Genomic DNA, 14,706 nt, shown 5'->3' on the forward strand with positions numbered 1-14,706 from the left:
CCAGTCCATAGTGGATCTAACATAATAGTGAGAGTCCAGTCCATAGTGGATCTAACATAATATTGTGAGAGTCCAGTCCATAGTGGATCTAACATAATAGTGAGAGTCCAGTCCATAGTGGATCTAACATAATAGTGAGAGTCCAGTCCATAGTGGATCTAACATAATAGTGAGAGTCCAGTCCATAGTGGATCTAACATAATAGTGTGAGAGTCCAGTCCATAGTGGATCTAACATAATAGTGAGAGTCCAGTCCATAGTGGATCTAACATAATAGTGTGAGAGTCCAGTCCATAGTGGATCTAACATAATAGTGAGAGTCCAGTCCATAGTGGATCTAACATAATATTGTGAGAGTCCAGTCCATAGTGGATCTAACATAATAGTGAGAGTCCAGTCCATAGTGGATCTAACATAATATTGAGAGTCCAGTCCATAGTGGATCTAACATAATATTGTGAGAAACCAGTCCATAGTGGATCTAACATCATATTGTAAGAGTCCAGTCCATAGTGGATCTAACATTATATTGTGAGAATCCAGTACCATAATGGATCTAACATAATAGTGAGAGTCCAGTCCATAGTTGATCGTACATAATAGTGAGAGTCCAGTCCATAGTGGATCTAACATTATATTTTGAGAATCCAGTACCATAGTGGATCTAACATAATAGTGAGAGTCCAGTCCATAGTGGATCTAACATAATAGTGAGAGTCGAGTCCATAGTGGATCTAACATAATAGTAAATGCCCAGTCCATAGTGGATCTAACATTATAATGTGAGAATCCAGTACCATAGTGGATCTAACATAATAGTGAGAGTCCAGTCCATAGTGGATCTAACATAATAGTGTGAGAGTCCAGTCCATAGTGGATCCAACATAATAGTGACAGTCCAGTACCATTGTGGATCTAACATAGTATTTAGAGTCCAGTCCAAAGTGGATCTAACATAATAGTGAGAGTCCAGTACCATTGTGGATCTAACATAGTATTTAGAGTCCAGTCCATAGTGGATCTAACATAGTATTTAGAGTCCAGTCCATAGTGGATCTAACATAATAGTGAGAGAGTCCAGTCCCTAGTGGATCTAACATAATAGTGAGAGTCGAGTCCATAGTGGATCTAACATAATAGTGAGAGTCCAGTCCATAGTGGATCTAACATAATAGTGAGAGTCCAGTCCATAGTGGATCTAACATAATATTGTGAGAAACCAGTCCATAGTGGATCTAACATCATATTATAAGAGTCCAGTCCCTAGTGGATCTAACATTATAATGTGAGAATCCAGTACCATAGTGGATCTAACATAATAGTGAGAGTCCAGTCCATAGTGGATCTAACATAATAGTGTGAGAGTCCAGTCCATAGTGGATCTAACATAATAGTGAGAGTCCAGTACCATTGTGGATCTAACATAGTATTTAGAGTCCAGTCCAAAGTGGATCTAACATAATAGCGAGAGTCCAGTTCATAGTGGGGCCAACAGGAGACCATCCCGAGTGGAGACAGGTTAGCATCGATGTCCCCAACTGATGCACAGTCTCAACTTTGGACCGCCAGCAACCACCCTCCGAAACCTCACCCCGCCCTCTTCTCCCTTCCCTTGTGGAAAAGAAAAGAAACGGCAGATCAACTGATCTAAAAAGTGGCTTTATTTAAAGGCTAGAGTATACAAATGAGTTTTAAGATGGGACTTAAATGCTTCTACTGACATATTTTGACATAATGATATGTGCTTGGCATCATTATTTTTTTTCTGCTTGAAGTAAGAAATGATTACTTTAAAAAAGTACTTTTCTACTTGTGAGTGTTGATGACACAGCTTTGCAAAAGTCGATATTCTAGTTTCAAGCATGTTCTACTCAATATAGGTCATCACATCTCAGCAACAAGCTGTAATATCTTACTGACATCATTTAGGACCAAAACACTTAAAACAAGTAAAACACTCTAACATAAAATCTGGTTAGTGAGAAGAATTATTTTATCAGACAGAAAATAAGCAAATATCAGCCTTATTTGAGATATTTCATCTTACTTAGATTTCACTTTTTGCAGTGGGGACCCAGTGCATCATGGGAGGGGCTTTCTGCAGAAAAACAATGATCATTTGGGGGGAAATAAGTCGCGATTTTGTGATGATTGTTTTAATGTGGTGAAGTAAGACGGGTCGAACAATGGAACCAGAGTAGGAGACATAAACACTGACACCGGGCGGGAAGGGCGGGCGTACCTTGGCAGTGACTCTTACAGCTGTTGAGGGTTGTCACTCTGATCCAGGGAGGCCAGACTTTTTATCAACAACCACACACACACACACACACACACACACACACACACACACACACACACACACACACACACACACACATACTGGTTATCATTTGGAATGGGCACCAAGGTTTTGATCATGACTTGTGGGGACCACCCTTTCTTCAAGTTGGGGATGTTGCGATCCGTGACTCAGATCTTCACATGTTTATTTTTCCATCTTTGTTTCATTCTCTTCTGACCCACTTACTTCCTGTTTAGTCCGTTACCATGGTTACACATTGATTTCACTTGCTCCTTGTTTTCTACACACACCTGGTTCTCCTTGATTTCTCCCTATATAAGCTTTCCTCTTTTCTTTGTTCAGTCTGGGTCCATAAATTTGCCGTCTAGCAACAGTATTGACTGACTTCATGTAAGTATATTCTCGTTAGCTTTTCATGCTAAACCTTTGTTTTATTCCAGCTCTCACGCTGATGAATTGTTTTTCCTTTTTTGTGTGCCTTTGTGCCAGTCTTAGTTTTTATGTTTTCTATTCCTAGCTTTTATGCTAGCGCCCTTGGTTTATTTTGTCTGTTAGCTCCAGTATTTTTGTTCGTAGCCTGCTTTTGTTAAGTTTAATAAATCATTTAAACTTACCATTGCTGTGTTCTTGTCGACGCATCCACGGAGGGACAAACCCGGCATTACTATGCCAAACAGTCATTACAGGGGAGGCATTAAAAAGTTTTGGTAAAATGTCCACTGCCCAATTAGCTCATACACGTCTTTAAATCTCTGGTTTGATGAAGTAATGTGCTGTTCATACTTACTGGGGACCCTGGGGGAAAAGAGTTAATATGGTTCATGGGGAGCAAATTGAAATAATTTTTCATAATTCACACATTTATACTTGACTACTGAGGACCATTTAAAAAAAGAAGAAGTTCAAATTAAATATGGGCCAAGGATTAAAAATCACTTAGGCAGCTTCAGAAAGGATCTAAATATCATTAAAAAGGGTTTCCCTTTAGGGGACCTGTTTTTTGGTCCCCATACCGTCAGAGGTGCCCTAAAGGTGATTGTGTAAACAGAGTGATGTCACCATTAAGTCAGCATTGCCAGAACACACACACACACACACACACACACACACACACACACACACACTGGTTATCATTTGGAGTGTGGACCAAGTTTCTGATCATGACTTGTGGGGACCATCCTTTCTACAAGTTATGGAAGCATAAACAAAAATAGGTAAAATGGCCACTGCCCAGTTAGCTCATACACGTCTTTAAGTCTCTGGATTGATGAAGTAATGTGCTGTTCATACTTACTGGGGACCCTGGGGAAAAAGAGTTAATATGGTTCATGGGGAGCAAATTTGTACGTCACTACTGAGGACCATTAAAAAAAAAGTTCAAATTAAATATGACATGATCCTCAGAATACAGCACTACAGCTGTCCTCTTATAGGAAGTTTCCCCACTTAAATGTTAAAGCAAATCCTGCATCTTCTGTGACAATACTGAAAACTGTTATTTAGCAGTAAAGAAGTTTTCTGTAACTCCAACTACCATATATAAAAAGATGGAAACTTCCATCCATCCATCCATTTCCTACCGCTTATTCCCTTTCGGGGTGTGAATCATACTTTAAGGTAAAAATGTTTTATAAACATGCTGTACGGAAATATCATCCTAAGGAACACTAAACCAGATTTTTTTGGGGGGGGGGGTTATTTTAGTTTTAAAAAAGGATGGATACCATACAGAATCACAGTAGTATTGTGAATTATATTTATATAGCGCTTTTCTCTAGTGACTCAAAGCGCTTTACATGGTGAAACCCAATATCTAAGTTACATTTAAACCAGTGTGGGTGGCACTGGGAGCAGGTGGGTAAAGTGTCTTGCCCAAGGACACAATGGTAGTGACTAGGATGGCGGAAGCGGGAATCGAACCTGCAAGCCTCAAGTTGCTGGCACGGCCACTCTACCAACCGAGCTATACCGTTAATGGTTAACACTTTTTTAAATGATGAACATCATTTGAAAAGTCTTCACTTGGGGGACCTGTTTTTTGGTCCCCATACCGTCAGAAGTCCCCTAAAGGTGTGTAAACTGAGCGATGTCCCCATTAAGTAAGCATTGCCAGAACACACACAAACACACACACACACACACACACACACACACACCCAAACTGTAGGGATTACAGGAGCGTCGACATTTGGCTGGCAGACTGGATGTGAGCAGGCGGCACTAACGAGCAGTGGTCTGTGCCTCTGGAGTTAAACAAAGACTTCCCCGCCATGTTTCCTGCGTGTAAATTCCATGGCAGGCACCTGGGAGACACAATGGCATGCAGCAGGACAAAACACTAACTGGTCCGACACAGAAACATAGTCCTCCCTTGCCTTCATGTACCAGTGGCCCTGCCCAATTTGTCTAGAAAGGTTCCAATGTGTTGTGTTACGTTTCACACATTTTGTGGTCCGATCACACACTGCAGAAAGTGAAATCTAAGTAAAAATAAACATCTCAAACAAGGGTGATATTTGCTTATGTTCTGTCTGATAAGAAAAGTCTTCTCAGTAAGCAGATTTTATGTTAGTGTTTTACTTGTTTTAAGGGTTTTGGTCCTCAATGATCTTAGTAAGATATTACAGCTTGTTGCTGACATTTGATGACCTATATTGAGGAAAACACGCTTGAAACTAGAATATCTAGGATCCTGATGATTCGGGCTCCAGTACTATGGAATGCCTTTCCGGTAACAGTTAGAGATGCATTTAAGTCCCATCTTAAAACTCATTTGTATACCCTAGCCTTGAAATAGACTCACTTTTTAGATCAGTTGATCTGCCGTTTCTTTTCTTTTCTACACTGCCCCCCGCTCCCTTGTGGAAAGTGTCATGATCCGCTACTCGGATCATGGCATATTCTGGTTTTGTTCTGTTTTGTATCACATCCTTTTAGTATTTGACTTCCTTAGTTCCTAGTGGCACTTCCTGTTTTGTTCCGTTCCCATGATAACCCATTTGTGTCACCTGCCTTTGATTATTTTCCTCCCTATTTAAGCCTGCCTTTGTTTGCCGTTCAGCCTCGCAGTTTAAAACTTGCTTCCATGCAACAAATGAAGTCGCTATCCCGCATTTTGATAACTACCCTTTTCTGGACTTGATTAGCTTCCTCTGTTTATGTCCCTAGCTTACATGCTAGCGCTTTTTGTTCGTTTTGTCTATAGTGCCTATGTGCAAGTCTTTTTGTTCTTAGTTTGTTCTTTAGTGTAAATAAATCCTCATCCTTACCTTCACGCTGTGTCATTCCGCCTGCATCCACGAGAGAATGAAATCCACTTCACCACAATGCCAGCCAGACGTCACAGAAGGGGGGACACAGGTCTGGTGGCCATGGAAGAAGTGCTGGTTGTCCAGAGTCCGGACCCGGGGTGGACCGCTCGCCTGTGCATCGGTTGGGGACATCTCTGCGCTGCTGACCCGTCTCCACTCGGGATGGTCCCCTGCTGGCCCCACGGTGGACTGGACTCTCACTATTATGCTAGATCCACTATGGACTGGACTCTCACTATTATGCTAGATCCACTATGGACTGGACTTTCACAATATTATGCTGGACCCACTCGACGTCCATTGCATCCGGTCTCCCCTAGAGGGGGGCGGTCACCCACATCTGCAGTCCTCTCCAAGGTTTCTCATAGTCATTGACATTGTCATTCCACTCCGTTGTGAGTTTTTTCTTGCCATTATGTGGGATCTGAACCAAGGATGTCGTTGTGGCTTGTGCACCCCTTTGAGACACTTGTGATTTAGGGCTATATAAATAAACATTGATTGATTGATTGAAATACGACCATATCACACCAATTCTCAAATCCCTTCACTGGCTTCCTGTTCCACTCAGGATTGAATACAAAGTCACCCTACTAACCCACCAGTGCCTCCATGGAAATGCCCCCCTCTACCTCAAAGAACTACTCACCCCCAAGTCCTCCACACGACACCTCCGCTCCGGACAGGCTAACATCCTCCAACGTCCGAGGACAAAGCTACAAACAATGGGAGACCGGGCTTTCTGCTCTTCTGCTCCTAGTCTGTGGAACGCCCTCCCTGACCACCTGAGGGCACCACAGACTGTGGATATTTTTTTAAAAGGCTTAAAAACCCTTCTTTAAAAAAAAAAAAAAAACTTTATGATATATGCATACTAGCTCTAGCCATTGCTGTTGTAGTTTTTATTTTTATTTATTATTATGATTTAATTTTATTTTTTTAATACACTGTAGCACTTTGAGGTTGTTTGCTCAATGTAAAGTGCTATTTACAAATAAAATCTATTATCAGTAGAAGCATTTAAGTCTCACCTTAAAACTCATCTGTATACTCTAGCCTTTAAATAGACCTCCTTTTTAGACCAGTTTATCTGCCGCTTCTTTTCTTTCTCCTATGTCCCCCCCTCCCTTGTGGAGGGGGTCCGGTCCGATGACCATGGATGAAGTACTGGCTGTCCAGAGTCGAGACCCAGGATGGACCGCTCGCCTGTATCGGTTGGGGACATCTCTACGCTGCTGATCCGCTTGAGATGGTTTCCTGTGGACGGGACTCTCGCTGCTGTCTTGGATCCGCTTGAACTGAACTCTCGCGGCTGTGTTGGAGCCACTATGGATTGAACTTTCACAGTATCATGTTAGACCCGCTCGACATCCATTGCTTTCGGTCCCCTAGAGAGGGGGGGTTGCCCACATCTGAGGTCCTCTCCAAGGTTTCTCATAGTCAGCATTGTCACTGGCGTCCCACTGGATGTGAATTCTCCCTGCCCACTGGGTGTGAGTTTTCCTTGCCCTTTTGTGGGTTCTTCCGAGGATGTTGTAGTTGTAATTATTTGTACAGTCCTTTGAGAAATTTGTGATTTGGGGCTATATAAATAAACATTGATTGATTGATTATCATCAACTGTTGCAAAGCTGTGTCATCAACACTCACAAATATAAAACTGCTTTTTCAAAGTAAGATTTTTTTATTCCAGCATGAAATAAAATAATCACGACTTTGACACAATTGTGTCTCAATAATTAAAACAGATGACAGCCTAATGGATTTTGCTGTTTTATTTTCAATGAAACAATAGAACATACGTACTCACATAGGACAGTGGGCACAGTACAGCAAACTGACAGTTATTATTTAAACATTTAACATGTGACATTTCAAATAATTTTGAACAGAAATAGTTCTTGCACATTCAGATGAATTCTTCAAAATTACGATAAAAAAAATAAATATGGAGCGCATATCATTATTTCAAGATAATGGCACTAGAATTCAGTTGGTAGAGTGGCCGTGCCAGCAACTTGAGGGTTGCAGGTTCGATTCCCGCTTCCACCATCCTAGTCACTGCCGTTGTGTCCTTGGGCAAGACACTTTACCCACCTGCTCCCAGTGCCACCCACACTGGTTTAAATGTAACTTCGATATTGGGTTTCACTATGTAAAGCGCTTTGAGTCACTAGAGAAAAGCGCTATATAAATATAATTCACTTCACACTCACTTAATTTAAGAATATTTTGAGCAAAAAGGTCTCTTTTTTTTTTTTCTATGAAGAAACGTGCACTTGTTGTTAGTGAGAATGTACTTATTGGAAGGTATTTTTGGGTTCATTGTTTGTGTAAAGTCTTGACAAGCCCATTTTTTTTGTTTTATCGGTAGATCAATTTGCTTGATTCACATAAAATGCCACTAACATTTGCATTTGTTTTTCTTGTTTTTGAACACTGACTTTTTGCAGCGAGCAGAATTGCACAAGCGTGTCGTCATGCTTCGGCTCCTCACTTTTTACTCGGTGTTCCTTTCGAACTAGCCTGGTCATGCCGACTGGTATTTTGGACACCCTGCACATCACATTTCGAGCTGTCAGCGCCCCGTCACGCCAAGTCCCTGCAGAGAGTGAAAACTCTCCAGTTAGCTCAGGTGAACACAAACTCTAAAGTGGATTTCCTGAACAAGGACCGATTGCGCTGACAGAAATTGTGAGCCGCAGACGACTCCGGGGAGGATAAGAATGTACGAAAAGTGCAGCATTCTGCTAACGGAATGGCAAAGAGCAAAATTTGCACATTAATGAAGGCCTGATGACATTATGATGACTTTGCTGAGGAAAAAAGAATGTGACCTTCACAATTAGCTGACATGCAACGTAACCTTTTAGAGGTGAAATCATTCTGTATTTCCAGTGGTGTGGCGACTTCTCTGCTAGCCTAACATAACCATATCATGACCATAATTAAAGATAACAGTATTTTTTATTTACTTTCCCAAAATATCTAAAAGTATCGTATTTCCTTGAATTGCCGCCGGGGCGCTAATTAATTCAAAACCTCTTCTCACTTACCAAAGGCATGCCGTAAAATTAGGCCTGCGCTTATAAATTTGAGTGTGATGCGCAGCTCCTTCTGATCAAAAGCATCAACTTGTTTATAGAAGTCTTCCTTATCTTTCTTCAGTTTTAAAAGTCTCTCTGTCTCGATGGAGATCTTCCTTTATTACCTCCTGCTTCGATTGAAAGTCCAGTTTAGAAAACTGTTTGTGTAGGGGGTCCGGTCCGATGACCATGGATGAAGTACTGGCTGTCCAGAGTCGAGACCCAGGATGGACCGCTCGTCGGGACCCAGGATGGACCGCTCGCCTGTGTATCGGTTGGGGACATCTCTACGCTGCTGATCCGCCTCCGCTTGGGATGGTTTCCTGTGGACGGGACTCTAGCTGCTGTCTTGGATCCGCTTTGAACTGAATTCTCGCGGCTGTGTTGGAGCCACTATGGATTGAACTTTCACAGTATCATGTTAGACCCGCTCGACATCCATTGCTTTCGGTCCCCTAGAGAGGGGGGGTTGCCCACATCTGAGGTCCTCTCCAAGGTTTCTCATAGTCAGCATTGTCTCTGGCGTCCCACTGGATGTGAATTCTCCCTGCCCACTGGGTGTGAGTTTTCCTTGCCCTTTTGTGGGTTCTTCCGAGGATGTTGTAGTCGTAATGATTTGTGCAGTCCTTTGAGACATTTGTGATTTGGGGCTATATAAATAAACATTGATTGATTGATATGTAATCCTCCATGTTAAAAGTGCAAGCGAGAGGAAAAAATAAACGATCGCTGCTCACTCTGGCTGCTTGTTGTCACTTCTTCTGCAGCCGAGTAGTCGCAAGAAGGATCACTAGCGCCCTCTACCACCAGGAGGCGGGAGTCATTTAATGACTCATATTTGACACACGCAGCTACGGTATATTAATAAAACATAGCTGCTTACTGTTCTTTTTAGCATATTCAATAGCTTGGACCTTAAATCCTACTGAATAGTTCTTAATCTTCTTCCCTTTATGCGATTTCAAATCATTGAATCAGCCTTCACAATTTGAAAATGATGACAGGTGAAGTGTCACTCGTGACGTGACGAGTTTGACTCTGCGCTAATTATTTTTGCGAAAGGAGTTTGACCCGGCGGAAATTCTAGACCTGCGCTAATAAAAATAATATTTTGCGAAACGAGCTTTCACGGCTCTCTCAGCCAAAAAGGTTCCCGACCCCTGGTTTAGATCATTCATTCGCGGGCCTTGACTTTGACACTCCTGTTCTAATACGTCCTAATAGCACTGCCAGTGGATACTCCTGTGCTGACAGCTCCTGCATGTCTGGATGTAACAACAGAACTGCTGCACATGCTGTCAGACACGCCATGGGATCAGAAAGACGCTGACACCTGCCCACATGACACAAGTGTGAACTGTCAACGATCACTGATGTACTTCTTGCCTCTTTTTGTGTCGCCCTGACCTTGAAGGTCCCAGATGGCTTTCTTCCACATGCTTCCTCAGCACTGCTTGGTATAGCAGCAGCAGCGACACACAAAAAAAAACGAAAAACGATGGAAGCTCCTCTCAGCTGCGTCTTTTTATGAGGTTTTGCTGAGCGGGGTTGTGCAAGGACAGGATGAGAACGGTAATTAGGCCGGTATCCACTGGGCTTTGGCTACAGGTGCTGATCTGCCTGCAGGCATGAACAAAGCTGTCAATGGGAGAGATCATTCATGCTGAAACAACAGAACGGGGGCGGGCGGCGTTCCGGCTCCTGCTGCTGAAAACGAGAGCAAAGACATGTTAAATCGTCGTCGCCACAAAGCAAAAGCGGCTTAGTAAATCAATGTTCGTGTCCTTTCCGGGCAAATGTTTGGGCTACGCGTTGATCCGGAGATCATTTGAAAAGCTGGAATGGACGTGTTTTTATATCAGACGTAGAGGATCTTTACTTTTGAAGGACTTTGTTCTTTGTGATTGCAGGCATGTAAATTAAAGGCCGACTGAAATGAGATGTTCTTATTTAAACGGGGATAGCAGGTCTATTCTATGTGTCATACTTGACCATTTCGCGATATTGCCATATTTTTGCTGAAAGGATTTAGTAAAGAACATCGATGATAAAGTTTGCAACTTTTGGTCGCTAATAAAAAAGCCTCGCCTGTACCGGAAGTAGCAGACGATGTGCGTGTGATGTCACGGGTTGTGGAGCTCCTCACATCTGAACATTGTTTACAATCATGGCCACCAGCAGCGAGAGCGATTCAGACCGAGAAAGTGATGATTTCCCCATTAATTTGAGCGAGGATGAAAGATTCGTGGATGAGGAAAGTGAGAGTGAAGGACTCACCGAGGGTGGACGCTCCCCTTTCCTCTCCCTTATCTCTCCTGCTTGCTTCTTTGTTTTGTCTTGTCTTAACTTTCTTGTTGGCTCTTTTTGCACTGCTCTCCAAATCTAAACATTGGAACTATTTAACTGGCCTCAACAAAATTGACAAGATCTTGGGTTTGGGGGAACCTGCTGTCGTGACAAAGCGGTTGTTGCTGGACACACGACGGACTCTTGGGAGAAAAAGGAGTGCCGTGTGCCTGGCGACCCTTTTCTGTCAAGGACGTGAAGATATCCACCTATTGGGAATTATGACAACAGGACATCTGCTGATTGGAGTAAGCGTTGCTCTGGTTTGTCAACAAATTGGAAGTTGCTGGCAGTCTACAAAGTACCCCAAAGCTGCCACAAAAAATTGGAGGATGCAGGAAGAACTGTGGATTACATCGGACTATATACTCCGCTGTTTTTGAGGACCAGTCATTGACAATTTAAAGTGAAAGGCAAATTTTATTTCCACTCGCGTACAAATCATTTTAACTTGGATTTTTTTCCCTGGCTTCGAGACTCTCCCGAAGATCACTGCAGGAACACACAACAAACTCCCTTTTTTGTCTCTCATGGACATAAACCTGTTGTTGTGGACTTTGGACTAGCGACGGCAAATACATCAAGGCCGCGGAACAGAGACACACTATGGGTTTATAAACACACACACAGACATCCACAAAAAAATATACGCCACACATACACCCTCCTGTCCCCCAATCCAACGCCCTTGACGCTAATCCTGTAGGGGTGATGAATGGATGGTCAGCGCCTGAGAGCTGCGACCTACCACCATGACCTTGAACTACATAACCTCTGTTGCTAAATATCTCGAGATATATGTTGTAATATGTATATGTGCTTTGCTATGGAGGTTTTTTCCCACTCCGAACTGGGCCCCCTTAGGAGCCCAGTCTGGATTGTATTTTTTTACTCAACCTTCCCCAGCATTTACCTTTTTACCCATCTTTTACGGGGCGCCTTATTGCGACCCATCAGCGTTCTTGTTCTGTAACCCTGTACACTGTTTGTTTGTCTAATCTTGAACAGGTTTGTGCTGAAAACAAAGTTTCGTTGTACTTGTTGCAATGACAATAAAGACCTACCTACCTATAAAAAAAAGACTAGAGGGCAGTGGGAGCGATTCAGATGTTATTAGACACATTTACTAGGATAATTCTGGAAAATCCCTTATCTGCCTATTGTGTTAGTAGTGTTTTAGTGAGAGTATATGGTCGTACCTGTACAACCTGAAGGTCAGCCCCGCACCTTTCTTCAGCACCAGTCGACGGGTGGCGGCGATGCTCATCTCTGGCCTTCGCAAGGGACCCTCTTCGAAACACGATCTTTCGAAATCATTGCTGCACAATACACTGTACTTTGTGTGTGTGGTCCAATCCAACCGTGTTCGTTTGACATCTCTGTTCCATAGTAAAGCTTGACTGTCATCTTTCAGGAATGTAAACAATGAAACACCGGCTGTGTTTGTGTTGCTAAAGCCGGCCGCGATACACCGCTTCCCACCTACAGCTTTCTTCTTTGACGTCTCCATTGTTCATTGAACAAATTGCAAAATATTCAGCAACACAGATGTCCAGAATACTGTGGAATTTCGCAATGAAAACAGACTGTTAAGATCCGTACTCCGATCTTCCCATATTATAGTTTGTTGCATTTTTATTCACTCCGTCGTTCTACCCTCATACTTCCTGTTTAGTCATTACCATGTTTACTCATCAGTTCACCTGCTGCTCGTGTCCCGCACACCTGCTACAGATAATCACCGTCACTTTATAAGCCGTCCTCTTTTGTTTGTTCAGCCTGGGTTCATAATTTGCTTTCACGCAACAAGTTACGCCTGCACTCTACATCGTATGTATATTCTCGCTTGCTTTTCACGCTCAGCCATTTGTTTATTCCAGCTCTCATGCTGTATGTTTTGTTTTTCTCTTTAATGTGTCTATGTGCCAGTTTAGTTCTCATTTTTGTATATCCTAGCTTTTATGCTAGCGTCCTTTGTTTGTTTTATTCTACTAGCTCTAGCATTTTTGTTATATAGCTCTTTTTGTTATTTAAATAAATCTGTTTATCTTACCTTAGCTACGTTTGTTACGTCTCGTCTCGATTACTGTAACGTATTATTTTCGGGTCTCCCCATGTCTAGCATTAAAAGATTACAGTTGGTACAAAATGCGGCTGCTAGACTTTTGACAAGAACAAAAAAGTTTGATCACATTACGCCTGTACTGTATATACCTTTATATACATATATACATACATATATACCTATACTGTATATACCTTTATATACATATATACATACATATATACCTATACTGTATATACCTTTATATACATATATACATACATATATACCTATACTGTATATACCTTTATATACATATATACATACATATATACCTATACTGGCTCACCTGCACTGGCTTCCTGTGCACTTAAGATGTGACTTTAAGGTTTTACTACTTACGTATAAAATAATACATGGTCTAGCTCCAGCCTATCTTGCCGATTGTATTGTACCATATGTCCCGGCAAGAAATCTGCGTTCAAAAGACTCCGGCTTATTAGTGATTCCTAGAGCTCAAAAAAAGTCTGCGGGCTATAGAGCGAATGCCCTCCCGGTAACAGTTCGAGATGCTACCTCAGTAGAAGCATTTAAGTCTCACCTTAAAACTCATCTGTATACTCTAGCCTTTAAATAGACCTCCTTTTTAGACCAGTTGATCTGCCGCTTCTTTTCTTTCTCCTATGTCCCCCCCTCCCTTGTGGAGGGGGTCCGGTCCGATGACCATGGATGAAGTACTGGCTGTCCAGAGTCGAGACCCAGGATGGACCGCTCGTCGGGACCCAGGATGGACCGCTCACCTGTATCGGTTGGGGACATCTCTACGCTGCTGATCCGCTTGAGATGGTTTCCTGTGGACGGGACTCTCACTGCTGTCTTGGATCCGCTTGAACTGAACTCTCGCGGCTGTGTTGAAGCCACTATGGATTGAACTTTCACAGTATCATGTTAGACCCGCTCGACATCCATTGCTTTCGGTCCCCTAGAGAGGGGGGGTTGCCCACATCTGAGGTCCTCTCCAAGGTTTCTCATAGTCAGCATTGTCACTGGCGTCCCACTGGATGTGAATTCTCTCTGCCCACTGGGTGTGAGTTTTCCTTGCCCGTTTGTGGGTTCTTCCGAGGATGTTGTAGTCGTAATGATTTGTGCAGTCCTTTGAGACATTTGTGATTTGGGGCTATATAAATAAACATTGATTGATGATTGATACCTTTGCTGTGTTCAATTTCGACGCATCCTCGAGGGAATCGAACCCGGCATCACAATGCCGAACAGACGTAACACAGACGACTTAATAGCTGAGAACGATGCTGGAACAAAATGTCCTCGACAATCCGTGACGTCACGCGCACGCATCATCATACCGAGACATTTCATCAGGATATTTTGGCCTGAAATTTAAAATTGCAATTTAGTAAACTAAAGCGGCCGCATTGGCATGTGTTGCAATGTTAATATTTCATCATTGATATATAAACTATCAGACTGCGTGGTCGCTAGTAGTGGCTTTCAGTAGGCCTTTAACACTGCCATGCATTTGTGTCCACATGCAGGTGTATTTACATCCTTTGTTGTAATGCAATGCACTTTGCCAGCTACCTGCTTTTGTTAAAA

This window comes from Nerophis ophidion, linkage group LG27, assembly GCF_033978795.1.
Source record: "Nerophis ophidion isolate RoL-2023_Sa linkage group LG27, RoL_Noph_v1.0, whole genome shotgun sequence".
NCBI lineage: Eukaryota > Metazoa > Chordata > Actinopteri > Syngnathiformes > Syngnathidae > Nerophis > Nerophis ophidion.